Source organism: Cebus imitator, unplaced genomic scaffold, assembly GCF_001604975.1.
Source record: "Cebus imitator isolate Cc_AM_T3 unplaced genomic scaffold, Cebus_imitator-1.0 Scaffold24, whole genome shotgun sequence".
NCBI classification, from domain to species: Eukaryota; Metazoa; Chordata; class Mammalia; order Primates; family Cebidae; genus Cebus; species Cebus imitator.
In genome coordinates, this window is record NW_016107339.1 from 484,774 (window position 1) to 505,772 (window position 20,999).

Below are 20,999 nucleotides of genomic sequence, written 5' to 3' on the forward strand. Positions count from 1 at the left end.
GCTGTGTTTGGGGTCATAGGAAAAGCAAAAACATTTGTGAGGCCAAGCCCCACCTTTCTTGGCCTGTCCCTTCTTGTGGATACCTAAGACCCCACAGCAGCAATTATTTTAGTCACGTTGCCATTGCTCAAAATGGCCTTGGAATTGCTCCTTGGAATTTGCCTTCACAGCCTCACATAGTGCCCAGCCCAGAATAGCAAAACCCTCCTTTTATATGAGAATGAGAAGTCCAAGCCTCTTACTGTGGCTGGTGAGGGACCATTATTCTAGAACAGGACTGATTCTAGAATAATGGTCCCTCACCAGCCACAGTAAGAGGCTTGGACTTTTCATTCTCATATAAAAGGAGGGTTTTGTTATTCTTATATGGGAGGAAGTGGTTACTAAAATACGTAGATGATATGCAAGACCTCCACAATTGGAAAATATCTGACACATTTTGGTGCAGGGCCAGCTCCCAAATATTACCACCCTAGTCTGCCTTGTGCTAGGTCTTCTGACACACCCTTGCCCAGCCTCTCTAAGTACAGTACATGTGCATCATTTGGGTGCCTGAATTACAATTGCAGCATGAAACCAAGTTCACCCCAGATGGTACAAATGGAAAGTCCTTAATGAAGCAACTGCTTATACAGAGATATAATTCAGGTTAAAGGAACAAGTGGGATGTTGAGGCATCCAGAGAGTAGCAGCTTGGAAAGTGCAAGGGGAAAGGAGGGTGTCACTAGAGCTTTTGTGAGCTAGAGCCATGGAGGAGCTGTAGCTTGACTTCCTGGGCTCAGGTAACACCAAGAAGGACATGGCCAAGGCCAGAGATATGGTGCAAAGAGGGAGAGAGAGGGAAAGAAGTACCCTGAATTTTCTCTCCTACCTTATATTTGCCTGCCAGGACCTCTCATTGCTGAGTCCAATTAGAAGCCAAACTGATTCGCAAGCCTGGCTGATGCAGTCTACTGAAGTCAGCCCCCTGAACACAGAAAAGGGCAGAGACATGTAGAGCATGCATGGAAGAGGGCAGGGGGCAAGCAGAGAGTAATCAGCACAGGATCTTGTTGGTTCTTTCCTTCCATTCCAGCAGTACTGGGCGGACCCTTCTCTCCAGCCCACTGTAATTTCCCGTGCTGGGCCGTAATTCCTGATCCAGTGTAACTTGCATCATTCATTCCCTTGGCTCTGGGTTTTCTGTCCTAAAGTTCTTTTTCTAATGAGACGTCCTTGCTATAAGGAAAATGGAAGACTGGTCAACAGAAGGGTCCTGTTTTGCTTGCATGTCAACTTTCTGGATGTGTAAGCCAGTTTTCAAGATTTGCATTGCTCCAGCAGGAAGCTGAGTGTGAGCCATGCCTGAGTAATGGAGGACCAGAAGATACAGACTGAGAAAGGCAGTGGTGAAGCAGATGTTGTGCCGGCGTGCCTGTGGTGCCAGTGGCATCGTGGCCCCCGAAGAACCGTAGTCTGTGAGGCCCACATACTGGGCATCTGAATGTCAAGGGAGTTCTAAGCATGTGAAGCCTTTGGCATTATAAGAACAGACTCTGGAGCCAATTGTTTGGATTCAAATCTAGGCACTCACTGGCTGGGTAACCTTGGGCCAATTATGTAACTTCTCCAAGCCTCGTTTTCCTCATCCATAGTATGGGAATAATAATAGTACCTACCTCATAAGTACTTTGTTGTGAGAACAAAGTGAGTTAATTCACAAACTGGATTTTAGAGCCCAATCTGGCATATAGTAATCACCATATAAAAACAAAATTTAAAGGCCTTGCAGGGATAATGTCCAACCAAATGAAGATTTTTACCAAAAATTGGTAAAAAATGTATTTAAATGGAAGAAAATATAGGCATGTGGTAGAAACTCAAATAATAGGAAATATAATTAATCAGATTGGTAAATCTATCTAGTATATGTATCTGCACCTTACATTTCAGTTTCACCAAGAATCAGTCAGCTGTGGTCAAACTTATCTTTAAATTGGTGAAGATTTATTGACCACCTGATCTAGCTCTCTCAAGGAGAATCTCTAATGATTTAATGCCTCACCAAATTCACATCTATAGTTTTTCCAAAAGAGAATTCATTTCACTTGGTATTTGACTAAATATTTGAGAAGATGTTTTAAAAAATCAATTTAAGAAAATTTCCTAAAATATTATTTTCTCCACTGGAGAAATTAGAAAATAATATTCCTGAATGACAAGATTATTCTGAAAAACAAACCCAAAGTGTCTGGTACCTGGTGCTCAATAAATATCAGCTACCATTATTGTTACCTATGATTTAACCTTTGAAAGTTTTGACAGGATTATATAAAAATATATATCTAGTATTTTGGCTGCCTTGAGAAACTGGGTTCCAGTTTTGAATAGTTAGACTGTAAGTCTATTAATAATTATGGGGTTTATTTGCTTATTTATTTATTTTTGATACAGAATTTTGCTCTTTCCCCTAGGCTGGAGTGCAGTGGCACGATTTTGGTTCACTGCAACTTCCACCTCCTGGGTTCAAATGATTCTTGTGCCTTATCCTCCTGAGTATCTTGGATTATAGGGATGTAGCACCATGCTCAGCTAATTTTTGTATTTTTGTAGAGATGGGGTTTTGCTATGTTGCCCAGGCTGGTCTGAAACTCCTGGTTCAAGTGATTCACCTGCCTCAGCCTCCCAAAGTGCTGGGATTACAGGCATGATCCACCACACCTGGCATGGGGTATTTATATAAATCAGTATTTTCAGATGGAGGAATACAGCACTACTATGAAATCATTTTATCAAAACATTAAGCCTTAATTTTATCAAGTTACTAGCTCCAACTACCAAGATAAAGATAGAGATAAGAACATGTTAACACCACAGGGATGCAATCAACAAATCCAGACTGTAGATTTTATGGACTAAATTATATCCCTCAAAATTCATGTATTAAAGCCCTAACCCCAAATGTGACTGTATTTGGTGATAGGGCTTTGTATTAGTCTGTTTTCACACTGCTATTATGTAAAAAAACTACCAAGACTGGGTAATTTATGAAGAAAGAGATTTGATTGACTCAATTTTGCAGGCTTAACAGGAAGTATGACTGGGAAGCCTCAGTTAACTTACAATCATGGTGGAAGGCAAAGGGGAAGCAGGTATGTCTTACCATGTGGAGCAGGTGGGGAGAGAGGATGAGAGAGAGAGAGAGAGAGAGAGAGAGAGTTATAGCGTGAAGGGGGAAGTGCCACACACCTTCCAACAACTAGATTTCATGAGAAGTCACTCACTCACAGGAGAACAGCAAAGAGAAAGTCCTCTCCCATGATTCAGTGACTTCCCACTGGGCCCCTGTCCCAACATGTGGGGATTACAATTTGAGATGAGATTTGGATGGAGGCACAGAGTGAAAATATACCAGCTTTTAAGAAGGTAATTAAGATAGACCAGGCACGGTGGCTCATTCCTGTAATGCCATCACTTTGGGAGGCCAAGGCAGATGGATCATGAGGTCAGGAGTTGGAGACCAGCCTGGCCAACATGGTAAAACCCCATCTCTACTAAAAACACAAAAATGAGCCGGGTGTGGTGGTGCATGCCTGTAATCCCAGCTACTCGGTAGGCTGAGGCAGGAGAATCACTGCTGGGAGGCAGTGGTTGCAGTGAGCCGAGATTATGCCACTGCACTCTAGCCTGGGTGACAGAGCGAGACTCCATCTCAAAAAAAAAAAAAGGGGGCACACACCTGTAATCCTGGTTACTCAGGAGGCTAAGGGAGGACTGCTTGAGCCCAGGGGATGAAGGCTGCAGTGAGCTATGAGTGTGCCACAGCACTCCAGCCTAGGTGACAGAGCGAGACCTTGACTCTAAAAAGAAAAAAGTTGCATCTGTACTGGGCATGCACAGACTTTTTTCTTGTCATATGGTAAACAATACAGTATAACAACTATTTACATATAACATTTATATTGTATTATTTACTGTAGAGATTACTAGACTAAATTACTCCAAGTACTCTAGAGATGATTTAAAGTATATAGGTTGATGTGTGTAGCATATAGGAAAATACCACATTATTTTATATAAGGGACTTGAGCATCTGCAGATTTTTGCTTTCAGGGGAGGTTCTGGAACCAATCCCTTGTGAATAACGAGGGACTACTGTGTTTTGTTATGGCTGCCCAAGCAGACTTATACAGTAGGAAACTTTCCAGGACTACCTAGCTTCTTTAACAAATAAGTTGCAACAAGAAAGCGTGTGTGTGTGTGTGTGTGTGTGTGTGTGTCAGAGATAGCGCACACTAGGTGAAGGGGGATCTTACAAATTAGATACAACCACCAGTAGCAATGTGTGGGCCTTATTTGGGAGCTGATACAAACAAACTGGAAGGAAGAAATAGAAAGACAGAAAGAGATAACTGCACTATAACATTTATGAGACAATTGTAAATTTGAACACTGAATATGTTATAAGAAGGAAATTTTTTATTTCATTTAAGCATAATCAAGTTTATTCAGGTACACACGGAAAGTTTTACAGATAATGTGATGTCTGGAACTGGCTTTAAAAATATAGGGGAATGTGGAAGTTTAAAAAGTTGATCTGTATGTAATGTAAATAAAAGATGGAATCGTATCATTTGGGAAATGTGAGAAGGAAAGAAAAAGGAAAAAAGAAAAAAACAAAAGTAAAAACCAAGCACATTAGTTACCAGAATAAGTGTGAATGGATTAATCTTGAGTATCAAAAAATATATATATATAGATCCAAATAGTAATATATTCTGGATATCAGCCCTTTGTCAGATGGGTAGACTGCAAGAATTTTCTCCCATTCTGTTGGTTGCTGATTCACTTTAATGACTGTTTCTTTTGCTGTGCAGAAGCTGTGGAGTTTGATTGGGTCCCATTTGTCTATTTTGGCTTTTGTTGCCACTGCTTTTGGTGTTTTGGTCATGAAGTCCTTGCCTACACCTATGTCCTGAATGGTTTTGCCTAGATTTTCTTCTAGGGTTTTTATGGTGTTAGGTGGGAGTGTAAATTAGTCCAACCATTGTGGAAGACAGTGTGGCGATTCCTTAAGGACCTGGAAATAGAAATTCCATTTGACCCAGCAATCCCATTACTGGGTATATATCCAAAGGATTATAAATCATTCTACTATAAGGACACATGCACACGAATGTTCATTGCAGCACCGTTTACAATAGCAAAGACCTGGAACCAACCCAAATGCCCATCGATGATAGACTGGACAGGGAAAATGTGGTACATATACACCACGGAATATTATGCAGCCATCAAAAATGATGAGTGTGTGTCCTTTGTGGGGACATGGATGAACCTGGAAAGCATCATTCTCAGCAAACTGACACAAGAGCAGAAAATCAAACACCACATGTTCTCACTCATAGGCAGGTGTTGAACAATGAGAACACATGGACACAGGGAGGGGAGCACTACACACTGCGGTCTGTTGGGGGGAAATGGGGGAGGGACGTGGGGTGGGGAGGTGGGGAGAGATAGCATGGGGAGAAATGCCAGATATAGGTGAAGGGGAGGATGGCAGCAAATCACACTGCCATGTGTGTACCTATGCAACAATCTTGCATGTTCTTCACATGTACCCCAAAACCTAAAATGCAATAAATAAATTAAAAAAAAAAAAGTTAATCTCAGAGAGAGTAGAATAGTGGTTACTAGAGGTGGGGAAGGATATGGAAGAGAAGAGATAGGGAGAGGTTGTCTAAAAGATACACACTTACAGCTAGATAGAAGTAAGTTCTAGTGTTCTATAGCATTGTGGAGTGATTATGGTTAACAATTTTTTGTGTATTTTCAAATAGATAGAAGAGAGGATTTTGAATGTTCCGACACAAAGAAATAAATGTTGGAGGTGATAGATTTGCTAATTACCCTGATTTGTCCATTACAGTTTCCACCCATGTATTGAAATATCACATTGTACCTCATAAATATGTACAATTATTATGTGTCAGGTAAAAAAATATTTAAAAATATCATGTAGCAGGTGATAGAATAAATGAAACAAGATTGGCTGTGAGTTGATAGCTGTTGAAGCCAGTAATGGGTTCATGTGGATTCATTATACTATTTTCTCTACTTCCGTACGTGTTTGAAATTATCCATAATAAAAAGTTTTAAAATGGTTTTATAAAAACCAGAAAAAATATTTTCTCTCAAACTCAGAAATATCTAGATCTACCATTTATTTATGGTTTATTGACAATAAAAGGATTTTACAAGCAAGGGAGGCCTTGCTAGGAAGGTCTGCTGGATATATAAAAACTTCCATGAAAGCATGTGCAAGAAGAGTTCTTGACATTAGCATTCAATAAATGTTTATTAAGCATCTACTATAGTGAGGTGTATTCCTGAGTGCTACTAATAAGATGGACACATTCCTTGACTTCTCAGGGCCTATATTCTAGTGAAGCTGATTGACGAAAAGCAAGTAAGCTGATAGATTTTAAAAATATATTTGAGTTATGGTAAGTGTTATACCACTGGTAAGGACTGAGATAGGCACATGGGGGCTCAGAAAAAAAACCTTTCCACAGGAGTGTCATTTAAGCTGAGAGACACCGACAAGATGAGATAGAAGAGCCAGTCCTGGGGACGGTGTAGAAGGAACATTCAAGTGAGGAAACTGGTCAAACTGATTGCGAGTTTGGTTTGTCGGAGGAACTGAAGAAAGCTAGTACCACCTGAGGTGTGATGACCTGAGAAAATATGAAGTAAAATATCTAAGATGAGGTGAGAGACCTAGGTAGGGGCTAAATCATGTATCACCTTTTAGGCCACAGTGAGGAGCCTGGATTTTATTCTAGGACCTATGGGATCCACTGGGGATTCTAAGAAAGGGCTTGATTTGCCACAGGAGTAGAGTGGAAGTTTGAGGAAGGGTGGCCTGGAAGAGAGAGCCTGAAGGAGCATGGGAAGAGGGCCATTAAGGCCCTGGAGCTGCCTGGAGGACTCATGAGCCAATAGTGGGATCTTCCAAGGTGTGCGATGTATCAGCAGCCTCAAGAGAGGGGGGTCTTCCTGGCTTGCCCAGTGCCCTGGGAGCTGGTTGTTAAGTAGGAGGATATTCTTGTAATCTGTTGTTGTATAACAGACCATCCAAAATTTAATAGCTTAATGCCACAGGCATTTCTCAGGAATCTGCAATTTGTACCTAAGGGGATGATTTGTCCCTACTCCATGCCATGTCTGGGGCCTCGGCTGGGATGATGGAAATGGCTGAGGCTGGCACAGTCGAGGGCCAGCTGGGCCTCTCACTGTCTTGTAGTCTCTGGGCCACACTGTGAGGTTTCTTGAGTAGTCTTTCCAGTGTGGTGGCCTCTGGTGAGTTGGACGTCTCATATCACAATTCAGAGCTGCAAAAGCATATGCTCCCACAGAACACAGTGGATGTTTCAAGGACATTTGGACCTAACTCTAGAGTTACACAGTCTACTTCTACCTGATTCTGTTTGTCACAAGGGCCAGCTCTAATTCTTTATGGAAAGGGACCACCTCAGGGCATGATCATTGAGCGGGGAGCAGCTTGGAGACTGGCTAACAAGAGTTTCTACAGTTGTATACACTGAATGTGGAGATCCCAAAGGGACACGCTCAGGGAAGCATAGATGATCGTGGTTGCATTACCTGTGGGTGAGATCTGATTTATGCCGGTGGTGAATCCTTATGGGTCTGCAGCAACTTCAATTTTTGCCTTCTCAGAAGAAAGAATTCGACTGAGGGGCATAAGTCAGAAAAAGAGACTGAGGCAAGTTCCAGAGCAAAAGTGGAAGTTTATTTAAAAGGCCTTAGAGCAGGAAAGAAAGGAAAGTTCACTTGGAAGAGATCCAAGAGGGCATGTGAAGGTTGAAGAGAGAGAGAAGGTCAAGTGCCCCATTTAATCATGGTCCTGGGACTTTCATAGGTTTGCCTCTTTCCCATGATTCCTCCCTCAGGGTGGGATGCCCGCATGTGCAGAGCCCTCCCTACCCTTGGGAGGTGAACATGTGCAGTGAGTTTAGGAAGTTGTACACATGCCCATCAGAGGCTTTCTTCCTTTTTCCCAGGCAATCATACTTTGCCATTTTTACCTCTTAATGTGCATGCACAGGAAATTTCTTCTCCCTGGGGTCTGCCTTTAATTAACCCTTTAATGTTAACAGGTGTGGACCATCAGGAAATGAGCCCTCCCTGGTGCTGGCTGGCTGCCAATTTATCACTTTTAGAGAGGCAATGTGATAATGGTCGAACCATCACCTGACATTTCTAGTGGGTCGAGGAAGAGCCTACTATTGCCCAGCTCATGCCTGGCTACCTATAACAGTTGGGCCAACTCTTAGCCGTCCATTTTGTATAGCGGATTGTTGCAATTTGAAAACATCTAAAGTACCTGGGGCAGCAGACAGGATTTCAGAGGCTGTTAGGGAATACATGCTAAAATCTGAGAGGGCTGACCTAAGAAGATGCTGAAGGAAACCAAAATGATTAATGAGGAGTTTGAGAAGTCTTTGTTGTATGGTGTATGAAGTCAATTCCCTTTCCCTTCTCTTCAGGAAAATTTTCAGTAAATTACTTATTTTGTTAACACATTGTGGATCTGTTTTCAGGGATCCATCAAATGCTGAGTTCTGTTTTCAGGAAGGTTCGGGATGAGAGAAGATACTGCCCAAGGGAGCCACACTTGGAATACTAGTGAACAAAGGAAAAGCTAAATAATGAATGGATGGTTGAATGGATCCTAGAATTCCTATAACCTTCCACTGGCTAATCATAACCCCTGGCAAACCTAGAATTACTTCTACCTAACCTCCAGACAAATTCTGGAACTGGTCAGTTCTGATCTGTTTCTATCCCAACTTCCCTTTTGCCTTTTTCCCCCCATTTTTATATTGTGAATTTGGGGGTTGAAATAGTTTCTGTAGCATCAACTCTCTGTTTACTTATTCTTTAATTATTTGACGTGTATTGAATGCTATTCCAGATGCAGTGCTATGTGCAGTGAAGAACTCTGAGCAAAAGTAGAACTCACTTTTCTTGGAAGAGGCAAAAATCAAATGCTATAACTGTTCAGAGTTGGGGTATCACTGGGGACAGTAGAGAGTAGAGGGTTGTGAAAAACTTTACAGAAATGGGGGGCATCTAAGCCAAGCCTTAAATAAGAGTGACATTTACACATGAAGAGAGAAAAATTGGGGGTTTTGAGACTGAGTAAAGAAGTAATCCCCAGCCAACCCACTCTGCCTTCCCCATCAATGTGCTGCTGACTTGTGCCCACACCCTCTTGGATCTTTCCTTAGTGCTTTCCTGGCCCCAAAGGCAGCTAGTGGCATTGACATTTTAATAAAAATGGCTTTAGGCTTCTCCATCCACCTACCCCTCAAGGTTCCTTATCAACTAGGATCTAGAAACAGCTCTCCTGTTGAAATGGTCAGTAGAATGAATGGCACTAGTAGAGGCCTGGGATATGAGGAGGGAAACTGAGGTCCAGAGAAAGAACACTGATCCTGTATTTCCTTATCTGTTCTCAACAAATAAATATATTCATGTGTATGTCTATTTGTTTCCCCACCTAGAATTTGAGCTCCTCGAGGGCATGGGCTGAGTCTCACCCATCTTAGTATACTCAGCATAGTGCCTGGCATACTCTAAGTGTTGTTCATATACAGTAGCTGAAATAGCATTCTAGAGCTTAGGGTGGTGATTCTGAACGTATGATCCTTGGACCTAGAGCATGAGCTGGGAACTTGGTAGAAATGCAAATTCATGGGTCTCATCCCATACCTACTGAATTAGAAATTATAGAGACAGAGTCCAGCAACCTGTGTTTTAACAAGCCCTCCAGGAGATTCTGACGCAGGTTAAAGTTTGAGAATCATTGTTTTAGGATATTTGAAACTAAGACTAAGATTTGCATTGGCCTCCTACAGGACTTCAAGAACTAAGCTTCTTTTTATCTTATAACAGACACATCCTTATTTTCTTCTATTATCCCCCACCCCTTGACAAAAGAACAAAGATAGAAAGAAAAAAGAAAAAAAAATACCATAAAGGTATTACCAGTGACCAGGAAAAAATAAACAAGTCATGGCAAGTTGCTTTCCTTCCTGAAAATAACAGAAACTTTGCCTGTGAAGAATATATTCAATGATTTTAAAAATAGATGTTTTAAAGAAAGAGAGCAAATAAAAATGTAAAAAAGGCTGGGCACAGTGGCTCACACCTGTAATCCCAGCACTTTGGGAGGCAAAGGTGGGCAGATCACCTGATGTCAGGAGTTCTAAGACCAGCCTGGCTAACATGATGAAACCTCATTTCTATTAAAAATACAAAAAAATTAGCCAGGCGTGATGGCACGTACCTGTAATCCTAGCTACTTGGGAGGCTGAGGCAAGAGAATCACTTGAGCCTGGGAGGCAGAGAATGCAGTGAGCCGAGATGATGCCATTGCACTCCAGCTTGGGTAACAAGAGCGAAACTCTGTTTCAAAACAAACAACAGCAAAAAACAAAACAAAAAAACCAACACTTTGGTGTGATGTGAAACTGTTACTCCTCCCAGATAAAACCACATGTTCGTTCTCTTTGTCAATCTCCATTGTCATCCTGATGATTCCCAGAAGCTGCCACCAAGAGTGTTTCTTTCTGGAGTGGAGAATCTTGTAAAATTCATGGTTTTCTTGGGCACCCATAATGCTCTGGGACTTACAGGACAGTCCGAATTGATGAGATCCTCTGCCCTATGCATGCTTATACTGGTAGATAAGGACAACAAGGAATATTTGTATATATCCATACAGGATAAATCCCCATGTAACCTGGATCATCACTATGTAGTCAGTACTGAGGCTGGCTTTGTACCAGCATACATATAAAATTGTGATTTTATTCATATCCTCGAGGAACCCAAAATCTAGTGGGATGATATGATAAATACATACAAAATAATTGACTTCACCCTTAGATCAGGGCTTTTTGAGTTTAAACAGTGTTTTTACATATAGTTTCATTTTATCCTTACTGCTAGCAGTTCCTGGGAGCAGCACATTGTGGCTGCAGCAAGGTAAGTCCCAAACTTGGATCTGTAGAATGAGTTTGTAATAAACTAAAAGGAAATCTTCCTGACTTAGGATTGTTCATTGGGTGGCTAAAGAGGTGAGTGTAGTCTCAGGAAAGCAAGAGAGGAATGTGACTACATCTAAGACAGCTTAATACAGTCAGTTACACAAGACATGATTTGAAGGGGGAAAAAAAAGAATGTTTATGAAATGTGTTCTTTTAACTGACCCCCACTCAGTGAATTATCACAATAGTGTTTAAATATAGGAGACAATACTGACTGCCTCTTAAATACTTACTGTTTCTAGTGAAAACATACGTCAAAGAGGGTGGAAGTCATCTAACAGTGTTAATATCTCTGCCAATTATTGAATGTTGGCAAAAGACTCAAAAAGTTTTAATACTCCATGTTGTCCAAATGAAACCACCAATTTGCAACCCATGCTCTAGAACTGATGAGAAAGAAGACATTCCGAAAGAAGACTAGCCAGTTTAGCAGATGTGCTGTTTTCTCTATAAAATATGCTGATGAATATCCACATCTCTAAAATCTTCTGACTGACAGTCCAGTCTCTTCTAGGCTCAGCACTTCTGTTCTGACCAATTACATTATGTGCTTTCTTCCTAGAGTCAAAATTGAGTTCATTCCCAAACCTGCTTATGCTAGTTGTACTATTTTATAATTACATAGCCAAATAAAACACTGGGCCAACTAATTGAATAATAAGTACAAACAGTGAGCTCTTGCTTTTATGAAAATTAAGTTGGATGCTATGAAAAAACTTGACAAAAGTGTTTTGATTAAAATAAAGTTGCAGGCTGGGTACGGTGGCTTGTACCTATGATTCTAGCACTTTGGGAGGCCAAGATAGGCGGATCACTTGAGCTCAGGAGTTTGAGTCCAGCCTGGGCAACATAGCGAAACTCTGTCTCTATAAACAAAAATGAAAATTAGCTGGGTGTTGTGGCTCACGCCTGTGGTCCCAGTTACTTCAGAGGCTGAGGTGGGAGGATTGCTTGAGCCCAGGAGGTGGAGGTTGCAATGAGCCAAGATTGTGGTACTGCACTCCAGCCTGGGTGATGGAGTGAGACCCTGCCTCAAAAAATAAATACATATATAAAATGAAGTTGGTATTGAATAATATGTAAGCGAGACAAAGGTGATCGTTCAAGAATTGTAAAAATTTGGAAGAATTCTGCTCTCAAGTTGTTTCACAAGGGTCTTTATATTCTTGATCCACTTTAAAGAATTTCGATAACTGGAAATTGTAGATAATACCTTATGGGTGGGCTTTATGTAAGAGAAATGAGGTCAGTTTTAAAGAAAAGGCCTTAGCACTATATTTAAAAATTGGCAATTAAGGTACAGTTAAATGCTGCAGACTAAAATGTTAAATACATTCTTTTTTAATGATTTCCTCATTTTTTCCAATTATCTTTTTTTAAATGTAGTTTTTAAAATTCTGTTGACAGGCCAGGCATGGTGGCTCATGCCTGTGATCCCAGCACTTTGGGAGGCCAAGGTAGGCGGATCACAAGGTCAGGGGATCGAGACTATCCTGGCCAACATGGTGAAACCCTGTCTCTACTAAAATGCAAAAAATTAGCTGGACATGGTGGCGTGCACCTGTAGTCCCAGCTACTCAGGATGCTGAGACAGGGGAATTGCTTGAACCTGGGAGGTGGAGGTTGCAGTGAGCCGAGATCATGCCACTGCACTCCAGCCTGGCAACAAAGCAAGATTCTGTCTCAAGAAAAAAAAAAAATTCTGTTGACAAACTACATTTCTCAATTTTGTTAGACAAGAGGACTTGGACTGAACTACATCTGCATGGATCTTAGACAAATGAGAGACAAGGCTTCAAGTGAATAAAATGTTGGTGGTGTTCTCCAGGGCTAACTTGAATAACTGTCCCTTGGAGCTCTCTCTAGTGGAGGGTGTGGTTGAGTTCAATGACATCATAGATTGGCCATTGGTGTCATTGACAATTGGTGTCATTGACCACAATGCTTTGTGTGACCCCAGAAATACAGAGGTACTAACATCAGGTAGCATAGTAGGCAGCTGCACCAAGGGGATTTAATCATGCCTTATATGATATACTTCAATAACTAATGGCAATGAAAATTCTTGATTATTGGTGTTTATCATGTGTGAGTTTAATTAATTAAATGCATTTAAAATGTATTTCATTCTTACAGCAAACTTACAAAGAAATTGAGGCCTGAAGATGTGAGGCAATTTACCCAAGGTCATGTAATTAGTAAGTTGGAGAGACCAGGATTCAAATTCAGATTTAGCCTGGCTGCAAAGTTCTTGCCGTTGACCACCTTGAGCATGTATCTCTCATTATAGTAACCACCTGTTGAGTGTAGTAACCATTTGTCTTCTGTTTGGCACAACACCAAATGCTTCATATACATAAACACACTAACATGTGATTATATTTCATTAAGTGCATGTAGGGTGTTCTAGAGCACTTTGAATATCCCCTGGTTATAGCTGGTTCTTTATTTGCTGGTTAGAATAGCAAGATGGAGATGCAAGGATTTGATCTTAGCCAATGTATTTTGTAAGTTACCAAATTTTAGAGAGACAATGTGATACAGGTCAAAAATGTGGTCTTTGTAGTAAGGTTGCTCTGTTTGCATCTTGGCTTTGCCACTTTCTGGTCGAGTAGCCTTTTATAAATCGCATTACTTCTCTGGGCCTCAGAGCACTCATCTGTAATAATGAGAATGATGGTATTTTCTTTGCAGAGTTGTTGTGGAAACAACAGATGATACTTCTAAGACCTAGCAAAGCTTTTGGAACATTATAGGAACTCAATAAATAAAAATTTCGGCCAGGCACAGTGGCTCATGCCTGTAGTCCCAAACTTTGGGAGGCAGAGGTGAGTGGATCACTTGAAGTTTGGAGTTCAAGACCAGCCTGGCCAACATGGCAAAACCCCATCTCTACTAAAAATACAAAAATTAGCTGAGCGTGGTGGTACATGCTGTAATTCCACCTCCTGGGGAGGCCGAGGCACAAGAATTACTTGAACCCAAGTGGGAGAGGTTACAGTGAGCCAAGGTCATGCTGCTGTACTCCAGCCTGAGTGATGGAGTGAGACTCTGTCTTAAATAAATAAATAAATGAAAAATTTAAATGTGTGGTACATTGCATGGCTCATTGAGGGCATTAGAGAAATGGTAACCATTATGGTTGACTCCTGTGTTGTAATTGTTTGTTGACTCTTTCCCCCACTTGGTTGATTGATTGATTCGTTCAACAAATATTTATTCAGCACCCACTGTATGCAGGCACAGAGGTAAGTAGGACATAAAATAGTGTGATTAGGTGAACATGTTTTTGTCCTCAAGGAGTTTACATTCCAGTGAGGAAGACAGAAAATAAACAAACAAATGTATTAATATATAAAATGTTGACAGTGCTGTAAGGAAACCCAGAATGTGCTGACATGGAAAAGTGGGTTGGGTAAGTGGACCCTACTGAAACAGGTGGTTGGAAAAGCCTCCCCTGAGGAGGTGACATTTAAGCTAATATCCAAAGAATGGGAAGAGTGGGATCAGCTTCCCTGGAAGAAGGGAGCCTGGAGGCCTGAGGACTGGAGAAGTGGCCTGTGTGGCTGGAGGATGAGGGTAATGGAGCAGAAAGGAAAGTTGGAGACAGACAGGGACTAGATCTTGTGGGGCTTTCCAGGTCATGGTGAGAGGATAGGCTTTTACTCTAAGTGCCATGAAAATTCACTGGTGAATTTTAACAGGTGTGTGGCATGATCAAAATGGTATTTTCACAAGATCATGTTGTTTGTTGTATGGAAAATGAATGGGAGCAGGGCAGGAATACAGCAAGGAAACCTGTCAGGAGTGGCTGTTTGTAGAGTTGTGCATGAGGAATGATGGTGCCTTGGTCTAGAATGTACCAGCTGAAGTGGAGAAATAGATAACTCTTGAGTACATTTTAAGATTGTGCACAACTCAAGGGCAGGAACTGACTCAGTTTTAATTTGGGGTCACAATGAGTAGTGAGGTGCTTACATTGTGGCCATTCCATAAGTGTTCTTGAAATTAGATAGTAGAAATTAGATATTCTATGATAAGACCAATTGTCTGTGCTTATCATATAAGCTTCCAGTATAACACAAACTTAACAGTGTGGGCTTGGAGCTTGGCAGACTCCCACTTACTGGTTGTGTAACTCTGTTTTAGTTTCTTCATGTATAAAGTAAAGATATTTGTTGACAAAGATGAAATGACATGATGCACCTAAAATGCTTTAAAATGTTCCTGGTACGCAGTAAAATGTTCTTCACCTTAATTGAAATTCAGGCAGGTCTCCCTTTCAGTACACACTAACTTGTAGCACTTGGGAGTACAAGTTGCTCATTTTCCCTTTTCCTATTTGCCATAGAGTCTAGGAGCATTTTATAAAAATCAGTCTCCTGTCAATTCTAAGTCATTGTTCTTCCTCCCTGATAAAAATAAGCAAGATAAACAAGTGAGAGAGTACTTCTCCTTTCTAGCAAATATCATTTGAACATAGAAACCTCTACTCTTCCTGGCCATTTCATATTTTTCCTTATGATGTACACATATTTTTTATTACTTAACTCCTCTTTTCTTTTAATTAGTTTTGCTGAATAAAGCAGGCAATTTATGCTACATGGCTGGCTCCTTCCTGAAGATGCTTAAATAATTTATTTTGAGGGATCTAGCTTCTGTAATGTTAAAGCTAGTAAATTATGAACACTGTTATGATAATGATAATTACAGTGTATTGAGGCTAGTCTGTGCCAGGCACTTTACTAAACACTTTGTATATCCTGTTTGATTACTTTACTTAAATGATATGAGGTAGATATAGAGTTACCAGATATCCTTAAAAACTCTAAGCCAACATAAGAATAAAGGTATTACTTCCATACATTGATTGAAGCATAATTGGAAAGAAACTGTAGGAAAGAGGGCTGAAAAAAAAATTAAACCAGTGGAGGAGAATAGATTCCCAGAAGCAGCCCCATCCATGGATGGGAACTTTATATGCAATGGTTCTGGCATTGCAGATTGGTGGAGAAAGATGGCGCATTCAGTCACTGATGTAAAGAAAATCAGATGTCCATATGAAAAAAAATTGGTCCTACCTCACACTTTACCAATAATTAATTCTAGGTAAATCAAATAATTTGAGTGTGAAAAGCAAAACTTCAAAACTTTTAGAAGAAAATACAGAAGAATATATGTCAGACCTCAGTGTAGAAAATAATTTCCTAAACAAAGAACAAAAAGTGCAAAACATGAAGGAAAGTATTGTCAAACTTTACTGAAATCAAGAACTGGTGTTTATTGAAAGCTGGCAGAAAGAATGTGAAAGATGGGCTATGATCTGGGAGAAGAAATTTGCAAAACATATAACAAAGGAATTTTATCCAGAAAAAAATATTTTTTATTATATAAATATATATATTTATTTGTATATTTATGCACCCAGGCTGGAGTGCAGTGGCATGATCTTGGCACACTGCAACCTCCACCTCCTGGGTTCAAGTGATTCTCCTGCCTCAGCCTCCCAAGTAGCTGGAATTACAGGCGCCTGCCACCGCACTTGGCTAAATCTTTTTTGTATTTTTAGTAGAGACAGGGTTTCACTATGTTGGCCAGACTGGTCTCGAACTTCTGACCTCAGGTGATCCACCCGCCTTGGCCTCCCAAAGTGCTGGGATTATAGGCATGAGTCACCGTACTCAGCTTATAATATATATTTTTATACATGACACATAGATGCATTTTGTAACACATGCATGCATCACGCACAACAAATATATTAAAAATCAATAAGAAAAAATCAGTAGAAAAAATATACAAAGGGCATTGCACAGAAGAGAACCAAGGATGTCCAATGAACAATAGGCAAACAGGCTGAAGTTCATTTATAATAAGAAAAATGCACATTAAACCAGAATAAGAGACTACTTTATAGCCCCAAAATTGATAATTTTTTTTCCTTTCTTGACATGGAATCTCCCTTTGTCACCCAGGCTGAAGTGCAGTGGTGTGATCTCAGCTCACTGTAGCCTCTATCTCCCGGGTTCAAGTGATTCTCCTGTTTCAGCCTCGCTAGTAGGTGGAATTACAGCATGTAATGCCATGCTCAGCTAATTTTTGTATTTTCAGTAGAGACGGGGTTTCACCATGTTGGCCAGGCTGGTCTTGAACCCCTGACCTCCGGTGATCCGTTGGCCTCAATCTCCCAAAGTGCTGGGATTACAAGCTTGAGCCACTTGTGCCAAATTGATACGGTATTTTTAAAAAACTGTTGGTGAAGCTGTGGAATAACAGAAACTTTATACACTATTGGTGGGAGTACAAATTATTTCAACCACTTTTGAAAATAATTTGGCATTGTGTAGGCAAGTTGAGTATAGACATAAAATGTTCCATGAGCCAGCAATTCCTAGGGATGTGTGTGTGTATGCACAAATGCATGCATGCACACAAACCCCTTAGACCAACTCTTGCACATGTGCAACCTGAGCTATGTACAAAAATGATCATAATAACTTTTTTGCAGTAACCAATAAGAAACAATTTAAATGACTATTGATAGGAGAATGGATAATTTTTGCTATATTTGTTCAATGAATACTTTGCTGCACTGAAAGTGAATGAACTTCAGCTATGTGTATCAATATGAATGCATCTTTCAAACAAAATGCCAGGTGAAAAAAATCCTTACAGGAAATATATACAATGTAACATTTATATGAAGTATAAAGACAGGTAAAATGGAACCATTTATTGTTTAAGGTGTGTGGTAAAAGTAATGGGATGATAAAGCAAAATTACTTTTGGGAGAAGGAAAGGCAGGACAATGACATAGAGGAGGGGCATAGAGGGAATTTCAAAAGAGCTGATAACATTTTCTTTCTTGTATATATCTAGAGGGGTTCATATTGTTATTGTTAATACCTTATACATTTTATACATTTTTCTAAGTATGAAATGAGGAAGAAAAATGGAGATGAGCGATGAGAAGATGACTAGAATGAGTGGCTATATATGTAATAACCCAAAGAAGCAATATCTTTTGGAGATACCAGCCCAATATTCACTTTTATCTTCTCTATAACCCTTTCTCATTCCTTCTTCTTTCCTCTACCAAAAACAAAAACAGAAAAAAGGAAATTTAAAAAAATAACCTATAATAAGGATAGAATCAATCACTTAAGAAGCAAACAAATAAAATACTGATCTATAAAATCAAGATAACCAAATAGAAGATATCCTTCTGAAGGCTGAGGGAAATGTTCTGCCGTGACATCGACTCTTCCAAGCCAGATTGTATTAGGCCATTCTTGTGTTGCTATAAATAAATACTTGAGGCTATGTAATTTATAAAGAAACAAGATATATGTCTGGGGGCGGTGGCTGATGCCTGTAATCTCGGCACTTTGGGAGGCTGAGGCGGGCAGATCGCTTGAGGCCAAGAGTTCGAGACCTGTCTGACCAACATAGTGAAACCCTGTCTCTACTAAAAATTCAAAAATTAGCTGGGCATGGTGTCATGTACCTGTAAGCCCAGCTACTTGGGATGCTGAGGCAGGAAAATCACTTGAGCCTGGTACGTGGAGGTTGCAGTAAGCTGAGATCACATCACTGCACTCCAGCCTGGGTGACAGAGTGAGACTCTGTTTTCCCCACACCCCCACACACACAAAAAAAAGAAACAAAGTTTAATTGGCTTATGGTTCACAGGTTGTATGAGAAGCTTGGTACTGGCATCTCCTCGGCTTCTGGGAAGGCCTCAGGGAGTTTTACTCATGACAGAAGGTGAAGTGGGAGCAGGCACTCCACATGGCAATGACAGGAACAAGAGAGAATGGCAGGGAGGGGAGATGCCACACTTTACAACAACCAGATCTCGTGAAAACTCACTCATGATCCCAGGACAGCACCAAGCCATGAGGAATCTGCCCCCATGACAGAGACAACTCCCACCAGGCCTCACCTTCAGCACTGGGGATTACAATCCAACATGAGATTTGGGTGGGAACAAATATCCAAACTATATCACAGGTATATACCCTGTACTGTATGATGTGAACATCAGGTGGTGATAATCTGGTGAAATGTAGTTATATATAGAGAAACCATGGAGTCAGGTTCTTGAAGAGCTTGTTGTTTAACCCTCAGAGTAAGTGTTTTTGCTCAGAATAACTCAGAATAGCTGGCTACAAAGTCTGGAATCTCTTTGTGCATGCATGCAGATATCTATGTATTCATTCATCTATCCATCCTTTATCTTTCCTCCAGCATTCGTTGAGTTTGCCCTTTATGCCAGGGGCTAGAGGTGACAAAAAGAAAAGGCGGAGCTAATCACATTGCAGGATAATGGTGTGAGATTGGAGTCAGGTCTCTAGCAGAGTTTGGGGCACGAGGTCACAGGTGGTTAGCTCTGCCTGCTGAGAGGTAACAGCAGCTTCATCACGGTCCTGATGACTCTGTGCCCTGATGTGTCTTGGAAGACAGAGGAAAAGCTTTCAGACCTGAGGTCTTCAAACATTTATGTTTTGCTTGTGGACCTCTAAAGGAAATCTGAAAAGCTATGCATTGCTCACAGTTTTTTATGCTGACATCTAAAATTTTTTATTATAAGTTTAAGCAATTGTAAAGAAATTCCCTGTTATAACAAGTATTGACATTTTAAAACAAGCCCCTGATATTTTAAAAATGTTTCCAACGGAATCTATGTAGTATAGTGTTTGATATATATTCATCCTTTTAAAAAAATACAAGCTCTTCTTAATGTATTGACATTTTGTATATCATTTAAGAAATGTTTCTAATGGAATCTATATACCAAGTGATATTATCATCTTTTTAGAAGTAGCAGAACAAGCTCTTCTTAAATTTTACAACATGTTTTCTTCTCCTTGGATTTGTATTTCCATTCCTTTACCTTACAGAACTTTATCCTATGAAACATACGTTGTGTCATATTTCTCTGTAACAACGAGCAAGTATATACAGTCTATAAAGCTCTAAGTGTTAAAACATCTCTTCTCCACTAAAAATATAAAAGTTAGCTGGGCATGGTGGCAGGCGCCTGTAATCCCAGCTACTTGGGAGGCTGAGGCATGGAGAATGGCTTGAACTCAGGGGTTGGAGGTTGCAGTGAGCTGAGTTGGTGCCACTGCACTCCAGCCTGGGTGAAAGAACAAGACTCTGTCTCCAAAAAATAAAAATAAATGTCATTTAATGATTGAATTCTTTTCGAGTTAAAAAGCAGAAATTATTTAGTGATTATTCTCTTAAAATTATTTTTAAACAGCTGATATTATATAATTCATATCTCTTGCAACTTTGTTGACAGCAATGACTCAATATCAGTTGACTTGTGAAAATATTTGCAACCAGTTATTTAGAGTTAGTCACTTTCTCAACAATAATAACAGTAGACCTAAAAGGAAGAAGCTAAGCAAAATTACTATAGAGAGTTTATTTGGGCCAGGGCTGAAGACTGCAGCCCAGGACACACTTCCAGATTGCCTTGGAGGGTGCCCTGGGGGAACACAGGAGAGGCTCAAGTTTTTAAAGAAAAAAAGGAATAAATCAAGAGAGTGATTTGTTCCTGAATTCTTCAGGAATCCTAATTGGTTTACAGAAATAACATTTGTTAGTGATTGGCTATACATTGTTGAACTATAGAATGTATGGCGCTTTATGGCTACTTGGCATTAGTCTGGAGCCCGCACAGCAAATGGCTTCAAGAGGTAATTATCTAGCTCAAGGAGGAGTGAGACATGACTACTTTTATATCTTCAATGCTTCTCTGGGCCTGATAATTTAGAGGGGTTCACATCCCTCAGATAAAAAGTTGTTTTTTTTTTTTCTCATACCAATATCTCAAATTGCTCCTTTGCTTAGAAACCTAGGGGTTTTTTC

At 40.2% G+C, this 20,999-nt stretch overlaps 1 long non-coding RNA gene across 1 annotated transcript in view; it reads left to right on the forward strand.

The window, feature by feature from the left end:
* The window catches only part of LOC108299913, a 70,945-nt gene that overhangs the window by 38,637 nt on the left and 11,309 nt on the right, over nt 1-20,999 (forward strand). Inside the window, exon 2 of the long non-coding RNA XR_005199046.1 lies at nt 11,020-11,055. This is a non-coding gene — a long non-coding RNA (uncharacterized LOC108299913). The remainder of the gene's footprint in view (nt 1-11,019; nt 11,056-20,999) is intronic.